The 19282-nt window shown below is 44.1% G+C and overlaps 1 protein-coding gene across 6 annotated transcripts in view; it reads right to left on the bottom strand.

Annotated features, from left to right (window-relative positions):
- The window catches only part of LOC132405975 (phospholipid-transporting ATPase IC-like), a 175376-nt gene that overhangs the window by 84191 nt on the left and 71903 nt on the right, over nt 1–19282 (bottom strand). For 4 of the 6 annotated variants that reach the window (XM_059991060.1, XM_059991061.1, XM_059991059.1 and 1 more), the window contains one exon: nt 17380–17486. The exons of 1 other annotated variant lie outside the window; for it this stretch is intronic. The gene's annotated coding sequence lies outside the window, so the exon portion shown is untranslated. Of the gene's footprint in view, nt 1–6471; nt 6846–17379; nt 17487–19282 lie in introns of those variants that run through there. One more of the 6 variants, XM_059991064.1, reaches the window with a different exon arrangement.

Raw genomic sequence — 19282 nt, forward strand, 5'->3', positions numbered from 1 at the left:
ATCACAACGGCAGGGAAGGGTCCCCAGTCGTCTTCCACTCCATGCGACTGGACCCTGATCTTGAGAGGTCAAGGACTGTATGAAGACTGCCCGTGCATCAGCCTCCCCACATTAAAAAAAGTCACACACAGGTGTTCTCCATTTTGGGAATCCACCCTAACATCTGGTTATTTGTATCTCGGATCTCTCTACAGCCACCCAAGGACAACCCTTTTCGAGAACAGCATACTCAACTCGATGGATCACACTATCACCACAGATTTGTCAGTCATTGGCTGCTAACTGATTAGACCTCTTCAACAATACATTTAGGAGGTCTAATATTGTTAGTTCTGAACATTTCGTAAGACCATACAATATAGGAACAGAATTAGGCCATTTGATCCATTGAGTCAGCTGTAATTCATCGTATTTGATCAATTTCCCTCTCAGCCTTCTCCCTGTAACCTTTCCTGGCCTGACTAATCAATAATTTATCAACCTCCACCTTAAATATACCCAATGACTTGGCCTCTACAGTCGCCTGTGGCAACAGATTTCACAAATTCACCACTCACTGGCTGAAAAAATTCTTCATTTCTGTTCTCAATGAATGTCCTTCTGTCCTGATGCTGGGTCCTCTGGTCTTAAGACTCCCCCACTATAGGAAAAATCCTCTCATCTATTCTATCGAGACCTTGCAATATTCAACAGGTTTCTTCTGAATTCCAATCAGTAGAAGCCCAAAGACATCATATGCTCCTCATACAACAAGTCTTTCAATCCTGGAATCATTTTCTTGAACCTCCTTTGAACCCTCTGCAATGTCAGCACATCCTTTCGTAGATAAGGGGCCCAAAACTGCTCACAATATTCCAAGTGAAGCCTCACCAGTTCCTTACATCCTTGCTTTAGAATATACACAAGCCTTGCTTCATGTGGTGTCTCAGTAACTTCCTCTCCTCCAAGCCTGGAGAAGTTGCCCAAAACCAATCCACTGCCCTAAAACCTGTTTGGCTCAAATAGAAATCTATTTTGTTAATGCAGGCTAACTATGGGGGACAGTAAAGATGTAAATTCCAGCAAGAGCTATGAAAAACAGAAAAAAAAAGTCCCCATTATATAAAAAATGAGCTGAAATGAACATATTCAGGGTTGCAATGCATTCCTCACATTGGGAACAATATAAAACACCCAGTCTTTGCATCCACAATTTATGACGTCATTCATATGAATTCAGGCTATTCAGCTGTGGCCTATTCTGATGCATAATTATACATAGCGGCAGACTATATTCCATTACGACTCTGCTGTTCAGCAGAGCACAATATATATATATATATATATATAAAATACAGCCATTAATGCCATTGTGTTTGGATTATTCAATGGAAGTTGGAATTAGTTTTTATTATAGAGTAACACAAACGCGTTGCTGGAGGAACTCAGCAAGTCAGACAACATCTATGGAAATGAGTCAACATTTCGGGGAAGGTTTGACTGTTTACATTGAAGCGACCAGACCTGTAGAGTTCCTCCACCATTTTGTGTCTGTTGTTTTGGATTTGCAGCATCAGCACAATCTCTTGTGATTTTGTTTTTTTATTATTGTCACATGTACTGAGATACAGTGAAAATCTTAGTTATGCAGACCATTCATACATACAGATCATTCCAAACTATAACACTTTAAGAGATAGGAACAAATTAGGCCATTTGGCCCATCGTGTCTCCTCCACCATTTCATCTTGGCTGATTCAATTTTCCTCTCTGTCCTAATCTCCTCCCTTCTCCCCATATCCCTTCATGCCCTGACTAATCAAGAATCTATCACCCTCTGCCTTAGCTATACCCAATGACTTGGCCTCCACAGCTGCCTGTGACAACGAATTCCACAGATTCATCACTCTCCGGATAAAGAAATTCCTTCTCACCTCCGTTCTAAATGGATGCCCCTCTATTCTGAGGCTGTCCCCTCTGGTTTTCGACTCCCCGCACCCTCACCATAGAAAACATCATCAGCACAACCACTCTATCAAGGCCCTTCACCATTTGATAGGTGTCAATGAGGTCACCACTCATTCTTCTAAATTTTAGCAAATTCAGGCCTGGAGCCATCAAACGGTTTTCATATGACAAACCTCTCAACCCTGGAATCATTTTCACGAACCTCCTTTGAATCCTCTCGATTTTCAGCACATCCTTTCTAAGGTGCCCAAAACTGCTCATAATACTCCAAGTGAAGCTTCACCAGTGCTCTAAAAAATCTCAACAAATCTTCCTCATTTTTATATTCTAGTCCTCGTGAAATAAATGCTAACTTTGCATTTGCCTTCCTTACCACAGACTCAACCTTTAGGGAATCCTGCACAAGGACACCCAAGTCCCTTTGCACCTCAGATTTTTCTATTTTCTCTCCATTTAGAAAATAGTCAACCTTTTCATTTCTTCTACCAAAGTGCATAAACATTCATTTCCAGACACTGTATTCTATCTGTGACTTCTTTGCCCATTCTCCTAATCTGTCTAAGTCCTTCTGTAGCCTCTCTACTTCCTCAAAACTACCTGCCCCTCCACCTATCCTCATGTTGATTTGCAACAAAGCCATCAATTGCATCATCCAAATCGTTAGACATATAACTTAAAAAGAATCGGTGCCAACATAGAGCTCCACGACGAGTCACCGGCAGCCAATAGGAAAGGCTCCATTTATTCCCACTCTTTGCCTCCTGCTGATCAGCCACTGCTTTATCCATGTGATGTTCTCTTAAGGAGAGGCCTGTCAACAATTCACATGTTGTGTGGACATGAGGAAGTGGTGGCTGGGGTCAGTGGTCAGGTCTTTTGCTTGTTCAGTCTCTTCTTCAGCAGTTTCTGTTCACTCTCTGCGGTTTGGCAGAAGCCACTCTCATGTAGCACAGCTCCCTCTTGAACAGAAACCGATTTCCTCCAGGAGCATCTCTTGAGTGCAATGTCTTCCCAGGTTGTAGAGATCAAGTTGAATTTGGTCAGACTGATACATCATGAAAAACTGACAAATGACCAAAGGACAAAGTGCTATCTGGTGTGACTCTACAAGTCTTTGAAAAGGAAAGGGGAGATTCCATATTTTTCTTTAAGAGATACAGTGCAAAACAGGGCCTTCCAGCCCAGCAGCCCACCAATTTACTCCTAGCCCAATCACAGGCAATTTACAATGACCAGTTAACCCATTAACCTGTGCATCCTTGGAATGTGGGAGGAAACAGAGCACCCAGAAGAAATTTGCACATTCATTGGGAAAATGTTCAAATTCCTTACAAGCAGCAGCAGGGATTGAACTCTGAACTCCCTGGCGCCATGAAATGTAACAGGGTTGCACTAACCACCAGGCTACCATGGTACTCCATATCCAAACCAAAAGGATTAGGAGCAGAATCATAGGAAGTTACAGTGCAAGAGGACCTACTCTCTGAAAGATACATCTCTACAGCAGGTGTTAGAGGTCCACATGGGGTCCACAGATACCCTGGTTAATGGTAGGGGTCCATGGCACAAAAAAGGTTGGGAACCCCTGCTCTGTAGACACAGTCTCCATACCAAAAAAACTAATAGGAGCTTGAGGGGAAACAGGGGTGGTATGCATATGGACAGAACTGCTGGAGAAAGTGATGGGAGCAGGCACAATAACAACATTTAAAAGAGAGCTGTCCAGCTACATGAATTGGAAATGGTTGGAAGGTTACATGCCAAATGAGGGCAAATGGGACCAGCTAAGATGGGCATTGTGAACCCTGCCGAGCTTTGCGGGTATGATACGTTGGTCCTGGAACGTGTGGTGACACTTGCCTCCTAGGACATCCTCGGGTGTGTTGGCTGTTAATGCAAATGACACATTTCACCGTCGGCTCCCATGTATGCGTGATCAATGAACCTGAATCTGAATACTGATCAACGTGCACCCGAAGAGTCTGCTTCCATAACACGATCATTTTCAGATTCTAATTCAAGTCCTGGCCACATCCTTGTGAAGTTTCTCTGCACTCTTTCTGTCTGATTGATAACTTTCCTGGAGGTGGGTGACCAGAACGGCACACAATCCTCCAAATTTGGCCTCACCAACGTCTTATCCAACTTCAACATAACATACCAACTCCTGTGCTCAAAACTCTGATTGATAATGTGCCAAAAGCTCTCTTTACGACCCGAACTATCTGTGATGCCACTTTCAGGGAAAGATGTATCTGTATTCCCAGACACCATTCCATGAGGGAACCAGTTGGATCAGACAGTGTAGTACGACAGTCAGGCGGTGCAGACAATCAAGAAGATTCAGATTCAGATTTATTTATCACACAGGCCTCCGAACGTACAGTGAAAAGCGGTATTTGTGTTAACAAGCCACACAACCTTGGGATATGCTTGGGGCAGCCCACAAGAGTCACCGCCCATTTATTATCAAAGTACACATACGTCACCATGCATTACCTTGAGAGGCATTCCTTGTGGGCATTTACAGGAAAATACAGGAATAAAATAGAATTTATGAAAAACTATAAATAACAAAGACTGACAAATGACATCATGGGCCGCAGATCCTCTTCCTGTGCTGTACCATTCTATGCTCTGTGTTCTAATACACTGTGATACATTGCACTTCGGATGACAAGATCAGCAAGCAAATGAATCCATCACGGGTAATGCCTCCCCATCACTGAACGTGTCTACACAGAGCACTATCACAGAAAATCACATTCATCATCAGTGACCCCACTAACCAGGTCAAGCTCTCTTCTCACTGCTGTCACCAGGAAGGTGGTACAGGAAGGACCATCAAGACCCACACCACCAGGTTCAGCAACAGCTATTACCCCTCAACATCTGGCTTATGAACAAAAGGAGTTAACTTCATTCAACTTCACTCACCCTATCACTGAACTGTTCCCACAACCTATGGTCTCACTTTTAAAGACACTTCATCTCACATTCTTAATATTTATTACTTATTTATTTATTATTATTATTATTATTTCTTTCTTTTTGTATTTATGAGTACTTGGTGGGACAGGATCTTGCCTGACGAACCTGTTGGAATTTTTTGAGGAGATTACAAGTAGGATAGATAAAGGGGATGCAGTGGATGTTGTTTATTTGGACTTTCAGAAGGCCTTTGACAAGGTGCCACACGAGGCTCCTTACCAAGTTAAGAGCCCGTGGTATTACAAGAAATTTACTGGCAAGGTTACAGCATTGGCTGATTGGCAGGAGGCAGTGAGTGGGAATAAAAGGATCCTTGTCTGGTTGGCTGCCAGTGACTAGTGGGGTTCCACAGGGGTCGGTGTTGGGACTGCTTCCTTTTATGCTGTATATCAATGATTTAGATGATGTAATAGATGTCTTTGTTGCCAAGCTTGCAGAAGATACAAAGATTGGTGAAGGGGCAGGTGGTGTTGAGGAAACAGGTAGACTGCAGAAGGGCTTAAACTGATTAGGAGAATGGACAAGAGAGTGGCAAATGAAATTCAATGTTGGAAAATGCATGGTCACGCTCTTTGGTAGTAGAAATAAATGTGTACACTATTTTCCAAATGGAGAGAAAAATCTAAAAACCTGAGATGCAGCGGGATTTGGGATTCCTTGTGCAGAACACCCTAAAGGTTAACTTGCAGGTTGAGTCGGTGGTGAGGAAGGCAAATGCAATGTTATCATTCATTTCAAGAGGACTAGAATACAAGAGCAGGGGTGTCATGCTGAGGCTTTATAAGGCACTGGTGAGGCCTCATCTTCAGTACTGTGAACAGTTTTGGGCTCCTCATCTAAACAGAGTAGATGTGGAAAGGATGTTTCCCATGGTGGGGGAGTCTAGGACAAGAGAGCACAGCCTCAGGATAGAAACAGAACTGCTGAGAAAATTCTTTAGCCAGAGGCTGGTGAATTTGTGAAATTTATTACTACAGGCAGCTGTGGAGGCCATGTCATGGGTGTTATTAAGGCAGAGCTTGATAAGTTCTTGATAAGACATGGTATCAAAGGTTATGGGGAGAAGGTGGGGGAGTGACGCTGAGGAGAGAGAAAAAGGATCAGCCATAATTGAATAGTGAAGTAGACTCAATGGGCCAAATGGCCTAATTATGTTCCTCTGTCTTATGGTCTTACACAGTTGGCTGTCATTTGAACACCTATTTGGTGTGGTCTATCATTGAACCTATTACGGTTATTATTGTATAATGCATTTATTGAGTATGCCCACAAGAAAATGAATCTCAGGATTGTATATGGTGACGTATATGTACTTTAGGAATATATTTACTTGAAGGATTTCTTTAACCAGAGGGTGGTGAATGTGTGGAATTCATTGCCACTGACAGGTGGCAGGGAAGGAGAGCTGAGGTGGGGGGGCGGTGCAGTGGCAGATGCACCCAGTCCTGAGACACCAGGCAAAGCAAACAGCCACAGGGGTACCTTGCACTGGATGCCTATCCCCTTTCTCCCTCCTGGCAGTCGCCCAGTTACCTGTGCCCTGCGCATCGGGGCAACTACCTCCCTATATCGCCTGTTGAACGATCCGGAGTTCATCCAGCTCCAATTTCTGTAAGTGGTCTGTAAGTGTCATCAGGGACACTGGTGGTCTCCCTGCCTTCCCATAACTCTACAAGAGGAACATTTCGTTATCCTGTCTGTCATCCCCACTGCTCTATCTGTGTAATAAGAAAGAAAGAAGGAAAAGTAAATGAAGATAAATCTACCTCCAGCCTTAGCCCCCTTCACACTTAAGCCTCTTGATCCAAAGCCACAACTCTCCACTCTAATTGCTGACCCACTTACCTACTACCTCCAGACTCGGCGCCTTCAGCCTTCAAGCTTTTGGGCTTTCTACCTGCAGTCTTCACCAACCTCCGGGTTTTGACCAAGTTTGCGGCAAATCGAGAAAAAGTTCTTTCAGCGATGGAATCGGGTATTCAGTTGCAGAAAAGTGTTTTAGGCAGAAAGCCTCATCCCATATAAAGGAGTTATTTGATGTTTCAATGTTAAATGTGACAAGTAAAGCTAATCTAATCTGATGTATGCTTGAAGCGTGGCAGTTCATCAGACTTTGGCAAAGGACTGGATATCTCTTTTACAGCCAACGTACATACGATAGGGCGAGCAGCTTTCGCCTATGCAATTCATTTCAACAACTGTGAATTTCCTTAGGTAAACTTTCTCAGCTATCTCTGCCCAAGTTATAAAAAGTACTATTGGTAACAGAATTCAGATACTCTTGCAAATAGTGATAACCATAAACACCACTGCAAGAGGGAAATTCAAGTATGTCCTGACACAGGGGTTCCTTAAAGTTGTCATTGCAGGGGGTTATAGTGGGGTTAAGTTACCGCTACTTATTAAATGCTCCCAATGGTGTGTGTGTCTCAAATAGCCACCTACCCACACAAAAGTTGTAAGTAAGGTTGAAAGAGTACAGAGAAAACTTACAAGGATGTTGCCAGGAGTGAAGGAACTGAGTTGTATGGAAAGATTGAGTATGTTAGGATTTTATTCCTTGGAATGAAGAAGATTGAGAGATTTGATAGAGATATACAAAATTATGATGGGGTATAGATAGAGTAAATGTAAGCAGGCCTTTTCCACTGAGGTTCGGTGGGACTACAATCTGAGGTCATGGGGTTAAGGGTGAAAGATGAAATGTTTAAGGGAAACTTAAGTGAAAACTTCTACACTCAGAGGGTCACCAGAGTATGGAATGAGATGTCTGTGCAAATGGTGCATACAAGCTCAACTTCAACATTTAAGAGAAGTTTGGAATGGTACATGGATGTTGGGGCCATGGTCCCCTATGGTGCAGGTCAATGGGACGAGGCAGTTTATATGGCTCTGCACAGACTAAGTGGGCCAAAGAGTATGTTGCTGTCTGTATTTTTCTACGAACTTATGACTATAACCAAGTTCAGCTCCAGGCCTTTATGTATGGCTTAGTTACTAAACTCTCTGGAACTGTTTCTACTGACAGAAGGGGCAAAGACAGGTTACTGGTGCCTTAAAACAAATGTTGCAGGCAGATGGGACTTGTCAGATGTGATTATGTAGAAGGAGGACTCTGATCTCAAGCCTCCATGGCCTTGCAGCCATACCCACTCATAGGGAAGGCTTCGGGAGTGAACCCCGAGGAAAAATCCGGAGCTGGAATCCCTGAGCCTAACATTGACTGGCAGCTCCTGCAGCGTTGTTGATGCCAAACTTCAAAGTACATTTATTATCAAAATATGATTACATTATACAATCTAGAGGTTTGTCTCCCTACAGGCAGCCACTAAACAAAGAAACCCAAAAGAGCTCTTTTAAAAAACTGTCAAGCACTCACTGTGCAAAGAGAAAATAACACAAATAATGCAAACAATAAAAGTAAGCAAACAGCCTTCAGGACAAAAGTGAATCCAGAGACACGAAGCCTGGGGCAGAAAGAACAGACCACAGCCTTGGCCTCATTTCAGTGCAGAGCCGAGTAAACCAGGCAGAGCCCACGGACACGAAGCTCGGAACAGCCAGAGCACGCCACAGCCTCAGCCTGTATTGGCCTCTGCTGTTCCTTTGGATTCAGCAGCTGCATGGAGAGAGGGGAGTTTGCTGAATGGGCAACAACTTGCTCTCCATATTGTACTGCCCTGGCTTGCTTATCATTTAGACATCCAGGACACAATATCGATGGTCGATCCCAACTATCAGAGGCCTCAATCCGACACAATAGTTTCAACTGAAACATCACCAATTCTTTCCTGCCAGACTCTGCTCGACCTGCTGAGCTCCTCCAACAGACTGTGTGTTGCACCAGGTTCCTGGGACTGCAGTCCCTTGTGTTTCCAGATAACACTGTGGTCCTGCATTCCATCCCAATTCAAATCCTTTTTTTTCCCTTAAAGGTTCACAACAATCTCGCCATCAACCTGTCCCTGACAAAACTGATATGTTCTAACTACTTTCTTTCTGTCTTTGCAAGCGCAAGCTGATTGCAACAAATAGAAGTAACCCTTTTATTAAGGTTTTCACTTGACTGCACATATTCCATTGGCCTTTAACATCAAAATGGACCTTATGTTTAACAAACATCCTATCATCACTGAAGAACTCCACAATGAAAGCTGCTATATTCCATCCCTCTACATTTCTACAATCACAAACACAACATGAAAATCTTCCAAGTCGTCAATGATGAACTCTCAGTGAGTGAAACTTCTTGTAGCTCTTGAGAAATATTCAAGTTCCTGTTGGTGATTCACCAGGATCAGTCATCAAAAATAATTAACAACACTTACTGGAATAACTTCAGCACCTTCTACTATAAGAATGAATCCTCAAAAATCTCACCCAGTTTTTCTCTGGGGAGACAGGTGGAAAATAAAACAATATTCATATATGGGGAAGGGGGAAGGGGGGGAGAGGGGGGGAGAGGGGGGGAGAGGGGGGAGAGGGGGGGAGAGGGGGGGAGAGGGGGGGAGAGGGGGGGAGAGGGGGGGAGAGGGGGAGGGGGAGAGAGGGGGAGAGAGGGGGAGAGAGGGGGAGAGGGGGGGAGAGGGGGGGAGAGGGGGGGAGAGGGGGGGAGAGGGGGGGAGAGGGGGGGAGAGGGGGGGAGAGGGGGGGAGAGGGGGGGAGAGGGGGGGAGAGGGGGGGAGAGGGGGGGAGAGGGGGGAGAGGGGGGAGAGGGGGGAGAGGGGGGGAGAGGGGGGAGAGGGGGGAGAGGGGGGAGAGGGGGGAGAGGGGGGAGAGGGGGGGAGAGGGGGAGAGAGGGGGAGAGAGGGGGAGAGAGGGGGAGAGAGGGGGAGAGAGGGGGAGAGGGAGAGGGGAGAGGGAGAGGGGAGAGGGAGGGGGAGAGAGAGGGGGAGAGGGGAGAGAGAGGGGGAGAGGGGAGAGAGAGGGGGAGAGGGGAGAGAGAGGGGGAGAGGGGAGAGAGAGGGGGAGAGGGGGGAGAGGGGAGAGAGAGGGGAGAGGGGAGAGAGAGGGGGAGAGGGGAGAGAGAGGGGGAGAGGGGAGAGAGAGGGGAGAGAGAGGGGGAGAGGGGAGAGAGAGGGGGAGAGGGGAGAGAGAGGGGGAGAGGGGAGAGAGAGGGGGAGAGGGGAGAGAGAGGGGGAGGGGGAGAGAGAAAGAAAGAGTGAGAGTGAGAGGGAGAGAGAGGGAGAATTGATGAGTGCATGTCTGCAACTCTGTGTGTGTGTGTGTGTGTGTGTGTGTGTGTGTGTGTGTGTATACATGTCCGTTAACATTGTGCCTGTGTACGTGTGTTTGCCTACACCTGTGAATGTGGGAATCTGAGTGCCTGTCTGCAACTGTGTGTGTGTGTGTGTGTGTGTGTGTGTGTGTGCGTGTGTGTGCGTGTGTGTGCGTGTGTGTGCGTGTGTGTGCGTGTGTGTGCGTGTGTGTGCGTGTGTGTGCGTGTGTGTGCGTGTGTGTGCGTGTGTGTGCGTGTGTGTGCGTGTGTGTGCGTGTGTGCGTGTGTGAGAGTGTGAGAGTGTGAGAGTGTGAGAGTGTGAGAGTGTGAGAGTGTGAGAGTGTGAGAGTGTGAGAGTGTGAGAGTGTGAGAGTGTGAGAGTGTGAGAGTGTGAGAGTGTGAGAGTGTGCGTGTGTGAGAGTGTGAGAGTGTGAGAGTGTGAGAGTGTGAGAGTGTGAGAGTGTGAGAGTGTGAGAGTGTGAGAGTGTGAGAGTGTGAGAGTGTGAGAGTGTGAGAGTGTGAGAGTGTGAGAGTGTGAGAGTGTGAGAGTGTGAGAGTGTGAGAGTGTGAGAGTGTGAGAGTGTGAGAGTGTGAGAGTGTGAGTGTGTGAGTGTGTGAGTGAGTGTGTGAGTTTGTGTGTATTTCACATGTGTATCTTTTTTTTTTAATCAGACTAATAGATAATGACATAAAGTTTGGACAATGGACAATGAGATTGTTTAGATTATGGTTTTGTAACTGCCTGTCCTGATTGGTCACATTAGCTCATTTCATTTATGACACTGTCGGATTGGCCCACAAGTCTTGACAAGGCTCTGTGTATAATATATTTTTCCAGTCAACACTTGACCGCACCCATCCTTCCTACATCTACAACATCTTTCAGCAATGTACAGGTGGAAAAAACCGAACAAATCTTTTCACAGGTGAACGGATGATTGCTCCATTTTTCCCAGAGAGCAACTTCCAATCTTTCAAGGCTGCAGGGCCTGGAAATTCTGTTTAAATTTCATATGTGTTCCTGCCCATGTTGGGGTTGAAGGGAACAAAATGGTGCCTTTGCATAATGGAGAAGTGAAAGCCATAAGTAAAAGTCTGTTCAGTCACCGTGGTAACAACATTAGGATAAGGAGAAGAAAGGACAACATTAATGTAAAATTCAGTGGTTGGTGGGAACTCAACTGGGACAGGCATAATAGGAGGGAAGCAGTTTACTTACATGTTTATGTATTGGTCATACTAGGTTAAATAACTCCTTGCTCATAATTTATAGATCAGGACAGAGGGACGTCCACTTAGATCAGAGATGAGAAGGAATTTCTTTAGCCGGAGAGTGGGGATCTGTAGAATTCATTGCCATAGGTGGCTGTGGAAGCCAATTCATTGGATGTATTTAAGGTAGAGGTTGATAGATTCTTGATTAGTCAGGGCATGAAAGGATATGGGGAGAAGGCAGAGAGGAAAATGGATCAACCAAATAGCGGAGCAGTCTCAATGGACCAAATGGCTTAATCTGTACCTGTATCTTATGGTCTTATCTGTAGGGAGTACATTTGGCAAAAATTGATAGGGCATCTATTGTTTGAATGCAGATCCTATGAGGTGCAAAGGAAACATCAAATTGCTAAATTGAGATCTTAGAAACATAGAAACATAGAAAATAGGTGCAGGAGTAGGCCATTCGGCCCTTCACTGCCATTCAGTATGATCATGGCTGATCATCCAACTCAGAACTCTGTACCTGCTTTCTCTCCATATCCCCTGATCCCTTTAGCCACAAGGGCCATATCAAATATCCTCTTAAATATAGCCAATGAACCGGCCTCAACTGTTTCCTGTGGCAGAGAATTCCACATATTCACCACTCTCTGGGTGAAGAAGTTTTTCCTCATCTCGGTCCTAAAAGGCTTCCCCTTTATCCTTAAACCGTGACCCCTCGTTCTGGACTTCCCCAACATTGGAAACAATCTTCCTGCATCTAGCCTGTCCAATCCCTTTAGAATTTTATATGTTTCAATAAGATCCCCCCTCAATCTTCTAAATTCCAGTGAGTATAAGCCTAGTCAATCCAGTCTTTCTTCATATGAAAGCCCTGCCATCCCAGGAATCAATCTGGTGAACCTTCTTTGTACTCCCGCTATGGCAAGAATGTCTTTCCTCAGATTAGGGGACCAAAACTGCACACAATATTCTAGGTGCGGTCTCACCAAGGCCTTGTACAACTGCAGTAGAACCTCCCTGCTCCTGTACTCAAATCCTTTTGCTATGAATGCCAACATACTATTTGCTTTTTTCACCGCCTGCTGTACCTGCATGCCCACCTTCAATGACTGGTGTCCAATGACACCCAGGTCTCGTTGCACCTCCCCTTTTCCTAATCGGCCACCGTTCAGATAATAATCTGTTTTCCTGCTCTTGCAACCAAAGTGGATAACCTCACATTTATCCATATTAAATTGCATCTGCCATGAATTTGCCCACTCACCTAACCTATCCAAGTCACCCTGCATCCTCTTAGCATCCTCCTCACAGCTAACACTGCCACCCAACTTCGTGTCATCTGCAAACTTGGAGATGCTGCATTTAATTCCCTCGTCTAAATCATTAATATATATTGTAAACAACTGGGGTCCCAGCACTGAGCCTTGTGGTACCCCACTAGTCACTGCCTGCTATTCTGAAAAGGTCCCGTTTACTCCCAGTCTTTGCTTCCTGTCTGCCAACCAATTCTCTATCCACATCAATACCATACCCCCAATACTGTGTGCTTTAAGTTTGCACTCTAATCTCATGTGTGGGACCTTGTCAAAAGCCTTTTGAAAATCTAAATATACCACATCCACTGGCTCTCCCCTATCCACTCTATTAGTTACATCTTCAAAAAATTCTATTAGATTCATCAGACATGATTTTCCTTTCATAAATCCATGCTGACTTTGTCCGATGATTTCATCTTTGCGGGAGACAGAATTTAACATGGAAGTTTATTCGGATATCACTGTCATCATAATGTATATAAAGTGCATATTTGACTTTCTGAAAAGAATTAGACTTTTTGATATTATTTGAGATTTTTGGGGGTTGGGGCTATTTTAGTGGGTACACTTCCTGTCTTTTTGCTTCACACTCCAACTCAATAAGAGGGAGTCTGCCAACTGCCATTAAACTTTACAAGAAGAAGAAGCTACTGCCACACTGAGAACTCCAGATACTCATGACCCTTTAGCCACTCAGTGAGGAAGTTCGTCCCTTGCTGGAGAGGGAGCAGGAAGACCCTCAATTACTGTAGAGGTTAACGCACCACAGCAGGGGGCCACCGGAGTGGCAACAGTGCTACTGATGTGTACGAGTGCAAGAGAACAGAACGGAAAGCATTGATTATGAATTGTGAAGATCAAAAAAGCATTGAAAGGCTTATTCTTGTCATTACTTTTTTATTGTGAATAAAGTTTATTTTGTTAAAAAAATGATTTTTCTACTTCAAAAGTACTGAACACATGCTTGTTCCTGTATCCTTCAAAAAAAAATAGTCAACACCATCTCTTTAGACAAGGAAGTACAGCAGTGCCTCCATTTTCTGAGGAGATTCAAGTGAGCGAGGCTCCCACCTCAGCCCCAATCTCACCAAGTTTTACAGGTGCACCATCCCTCCCATCTGTCCAACAATCTCTCTGACCGGCGGCACCACCGTCCGGTAATGGAATTGGATAGCATCTGGCCACAAGACCCTACAAGGGATTGCGAGGACCTCTGACAGGATCATTGGGGTCTCTCATCCACCCATCTGAGATATTTATCAAGAGAGCTGTGTATGCTGGGCCCTTAGAATTATTGATGATCCTTCCAACAGCCTCCTTAACCTATCATCAGGCAGGAGGGTCCTGTAGCATTAAGGATGAGGAACAGTTTCTTCCCCTGGGCTGTGAGACTACTGAACTCCCTGTTATACTGTTATAGTGTTATACTGTCTACTTTTCAACTTGTATCACAATTGCACCTCATACTAAATGTCAATCTTCTGGTATATATTTTGATTTGTTAATTTGTTTGCAGTAATATTACTTGACATGTTTTGTGTGACTTACGTACACCTTGGTCCAGAGGAACATTGTTTTGTTTGGCCAAATAAATGTATATGGTTGGATGACAATAAACTTGAACTTGACCAAAGACATTGGAGCAGAATTAGGCCATTCAGCCCATTGCATCTGCTACACCATTCCATCATGGCTGATTTATTATCCTTCTCAACCCCATTTTCCTGCCTTCTCCCCATAACCTTTGACATTCTGACTAATCTGAAACTTTTCTACACTTTTATCCCTTGTGCTAAAGTGCACGACTATTTCCTATTTCCTAACACTGTATTCCATCTGCCACTTCTTTGCCCATCCTCCCGATCTGCCTTAAGTCCTTCTGTAGACTCCCTGCTTCCTCAACACTACCGGCCCCTCCACCTATCTTCAAACCTGGCCACAAAGCCATCAATTCCATCATTCAAATCATGGACATATAGGGTAAGAAGAAGTGATGCCAATACTGACTCCTGTAGAACACCATGTCACCAGCAGCCAATCAGAAAAGGCCCCTTTAATCTCTTTGCCTCCTGCCAGACAGCCAAACTATATCCATGCTAGTATCTTTCCTGTAATACCATGAGCTTATAGAGTTTCCTCTTAGATGGTGCTTAGTAACCTAAAATACTTGAGAACTTCTACAGATGTACCGTGGAGAGCATTCTGACAGGCTGCATCACTGACCAGTAAGGGGGGGGGGGGGGTGGGAGTGGGGCTACTGCAGAGGATCGAAAGATGCTAAAGAAAGTTATAAAATTAGTCAGCTCCATCTTAGGTATTAGCCTCCATAATATCCAAGACATCTTCAACAAGCCATGCCTCAGAAAGGTGGCATTATTATAAAAGACTCCCATCACCCAGGACATGCCCTCTTCTCATTGTTACTGTCAGGTAGGAGGTACAGAAGCCTGAAGGCACACACTCAGTGAGTCAGGAACAGCTTCTTTCCCTCTGCTATCTGATTCCTAAATGGACATTGAACCCATCAACACAACCTTGTTTTTTAATATTATTTCTGTTTTGCACTATTTTTAATTTAGCTATACACACGCACACTCTAATTGACTTTTCCTTCTATATTATCATGTATTGCATTGTACAGGTGTTGTTAAGTTAACAAATTTTACAACCTGTGATATTAAACCCAATTCAGATTCTTTGTATTCACTCATTAATATTAATTACACTTGGTGTCATTGCAGTCAAATTATTACTTTGCTTGAGCATAACTTATGGATAATGCTCAGAAGCCAGCCAGTCTTCCTCTCATGTCACTTGGAAGCTATCTGCAGAGAATCTGTGGTTCCAGGATTCAGAAACGGTCAAATATTATTTCCCAACTCTTGCTTCTCCAAAATAGATATCCAGTAAGAGATTGAAAATGACTGAATCATTGTGGGGAATTTGCACAGAACAATGCATTCTATGCAAATGTTTATGCAACATTAAACTCCTTTACAGTAAAGGGGAAGACGGAGGGGTGGAAAGCAAAGCATATACAAACTGGTTCGTAATATAATAAATAGTAGCTACTCTAAAAGAAGTGACAGATGAATCTTGGTACCTTATTCAATAAATCCTTGCCTTCGTTAATAATATTGGTTTAGTTGGGTAACTATTCATAAGTATGAGTTACTGTATGTTGAAGCTTCTCATTCTTTGTACAGGCAGGCATCTTAAAATGTATTCCGTTTACTGATAATATTATATAAACTAAAATCTATGCAAATTACATACAACATAGAAAAGCACAGGCCCCTCGACCCACACTGTTTGTATGTTTATTGAGATTCAGTGCAGAACAGGTTCTTCTGGACTTTGAGCTCTGCTGTCCAGGAGTTCCTGATTTAACCCTAGCCTAATCACGGGACAATTTACAATCACCAATTAACCTACTGACTGATATGTCTTTGGACTGTGGGAGGAAACCGGAGCACCCAGAGAAAGCCTCTGGGGAGAATGTACAAACCCCTTACAGACAGCGGTGGGAATTGAACACCGGTTTCTTGTACTGTAGAGCTTTACCCTGACCACTATGCTCCTGTACCGTGACATACTGTGCTGGTCACGTAACCAAATCCAAGATCATTCTAACCCTTCCCTCCTACATAGCCCTCCAATTCTCTTTCATCCATGTGCTTATCTAACAGTCTCTTAAATATCCCTAATGTATCTGTGTCTATCACCACCCCTGGCAGTGCACTCCATGTTCACACCACTGTGTTTAAAAAAAAACTACCTCTGACAAGCTCCCAGTACTTTACTCCAATCACTAAAATTATGCCTCCTTGAACTGGCCATTTCCACCCTGGGAAAAGGTCTCTGGCTATCCACTAGATCTATTCTTTTTATCATCTTATACACCTCGTTCATGTCACCTCTCATCCTCCGCTCCAAAGACAAAGGTCCTAGCTCAGTTGGCCCTTCCTCTTAAGGAATCAGCCTGGTAAATCTCCACTGTACCCTCTCTAAAGTTTCCACGTCCTTCATATAATGCAGCAACCAGAACGGACCACAATATCCCAAGTGTGTCTAACCAGTTTTAATGACTTTACCTCATGGCTCTCGAACTCAGTCCATAGACTAACGAATACCAGCACAACATACACCATCTTAACCACCCTATCAACCTGTACGACAACTCTGAGGGATCTACAGATGTAAACCCTGAATTGGGCCTTGGAATAATGTATACAATACTGTAACACAAGTGTCAATGTACCTCAAAGGCAGGTGGCTCATGCGCGATTATTGACTTTATACTTTAGACATAGAGTCTATTATGACAAAGATTTCACACTCCGATGTAGAGAATAAAGGCAAAAGATAATTAGAAATACTTTGTAGAGATAAAAATGAACTCAAAACTCAGCTGGTCAGACAGCATCTGTGGAGGGAAAGGGATTCTCAGCATTTTAGATCAAGACCCTGAATCAAAATCAGAAACTTTCAATATCAAGGTACAATGGAAAAACTTGCTCTTCATACAGATCAATTCATCAGTACTGTCAGGCAAAGCAAGACTAGAGTGCTAGAAAAAATGTCACCGTGCAGGGATCTGTGCATTTTTACACATTTTTTTCTCAAATGGCAAGCCAGCATGTGAAAAGATTTTGCAAGACTGGAAATTTATTTAAACACACTCACCTCTCCAGACAACTCTGTCTCAGTGTGGGTGTGTCTTATCCTTCTGGCGATTCTGTCAATTCTGTGGGCGTGATTAATCTGGACTGCCTTGTGTGATGCAATGGATCCTGTGTGGAAACCACAGGGAAATCAGAAAGGAGAGAGACTAAGAATTGCCTAAAGATTACTGAGCAACTCTCTTTAGGATATACCAATCACTGCCTCGCTCAGATCTCAAAACCTAGGATGTAGCAGTTCACCTCAATAAAGTTGAATTATTATTGTCACATGTACTGAGGTAGAATGAAAAGCTCGTCTTGCATATTGTTCAATCAGATCGGATCATTACAGAGGGCACTGAGGTAGAACAAGATAAAATAATAACAGTTCAGAATAAAGTGCAGAGTAGGTAAACAATTGAGACCGTCCATTGTTCGGAATCAACCACAGATGCTGTGTTCCAGTTCTCTACATGATATGCAGGTCAGGGCAGTACGACACAGAGAGCAAGCTGTTGCAATGCAGCAGGCTCCCCCTCTCCACACAGCCGATGTATCCAAAGGAACAGCAGAGGTCAGTACAGTTTGGCACCAGTGGCGTCAGAGGAGTTGCCGGTCAACTTTGAGCTCAAGGGAGGACTGCCTTAGGGACTCCAGCTCCAAATTTTTCCTCTGGGATAACTCATGAAGCTTTCCCCATGAGTGAGTGTAGCCACAAGGCTGCAGAGGTTTGAGATCAGAGTTTTCCTTCTCCTGGGTGAGCTGCCAACCATGGCTGACAAGCCCCATCTGCCCGGTGTGAATGGACTTCAGGCACAATGAACCCACCTTTATCCCCTGTCCTGTCAATAGAAATAGTTCTGCCAGGCTTAGGAGCTAAGCCAAGTGTGAAGACCGAGAACGCAACTTGGTTGTCAGAGGCTATTTGAAACTCACGCCATAGGGAGCATTTAGTAGATAGTGGGAGCTTATCCCCACTAACCCGAGCCCTGGCTGTAGCAACCTTAAGGAACCAAGTAAGCAATAAGCTGCAATATCATAAGAAGGAATATTCTGAGGTTAAGAGTCCATATCATCATACTAGGGAATTATTTAACCGCCTTATTATAATGGGATAGATGCCATCTTTGACACTAGTTTCTGGCTTTTGTAGTCATAGGGCCACAAAACACAGAAAGAGACCCTTTGTCCCTCCAGGTCATGCTGACCAGCTAGAGTAGTCCTACATTATTCTTTCCACATCCCTGTCAACTTCTCTCCAGGTTAAAGGGAGAAGCTGGTCTGGTTAGGACTTTATCCCTTGGAGGGGAGGAGACCGAGAAGTTATCACCAGGTCAATCTTCCATGCGGTGGTGTGCTGGGGCAACAGCATCAACACGGGTGATGCCAACAGGCTCAATAAACTGATCAGAATGGCTGGCTCTGTTACAGGAGTCAAACTGGACACACTGGAGACTGTGGTAGAACAAAGGACCCTCCAGAAAATCCTGGCAATTCTGGACAATGATTCTCACCCTCTGCATGGCACCTTGGCTGGACAGAGGAGCACTTTTAATAATAGACTGAGACAACTGCACTGCTCCAAAGTCAATCTACAGCTGGGGAGGTGATGACCCGTCCTCCTCTTCTTCCTACTTTTCTTCTAATATTTGTATATTTTAAGGTTATTATTGTGTTTATCATTTATCACTATTCAGCTATCCTTGTGCCACAAGTTCACTCTGGCATAGTTATGGAATGCTGCATGTGTGTATCAGCTTGGTTAACACTGATAACGAGAATGATTGATAACATTACTATATTCAGGCTATATATAGGGGAAGTTTTCTATTGAATTTAATACATGTTTTACTTAACTTTCTGCAGTTTCACAAAGATTTCTCATTAAAAACTCTGAAGAAAGTTTCCAGCTCAAGTGATGTTTG

The sequence above is a fragment of the Hypanus sabinus genome, chromosome 16 (genome assembly GCF_030144855.1).
Source record: "Hypanus sabinus isolate sHypSab1 chromosome 16, sHypSab1.hap1, whole genome shotgun sequence".
Taxonomy (NCBI): Eukaryota; Metazoa; Chordata; class Chondrichthyes; order Myliobatiformes; family Dasyatidae; genus Hypanus; species Hypanus sabinus.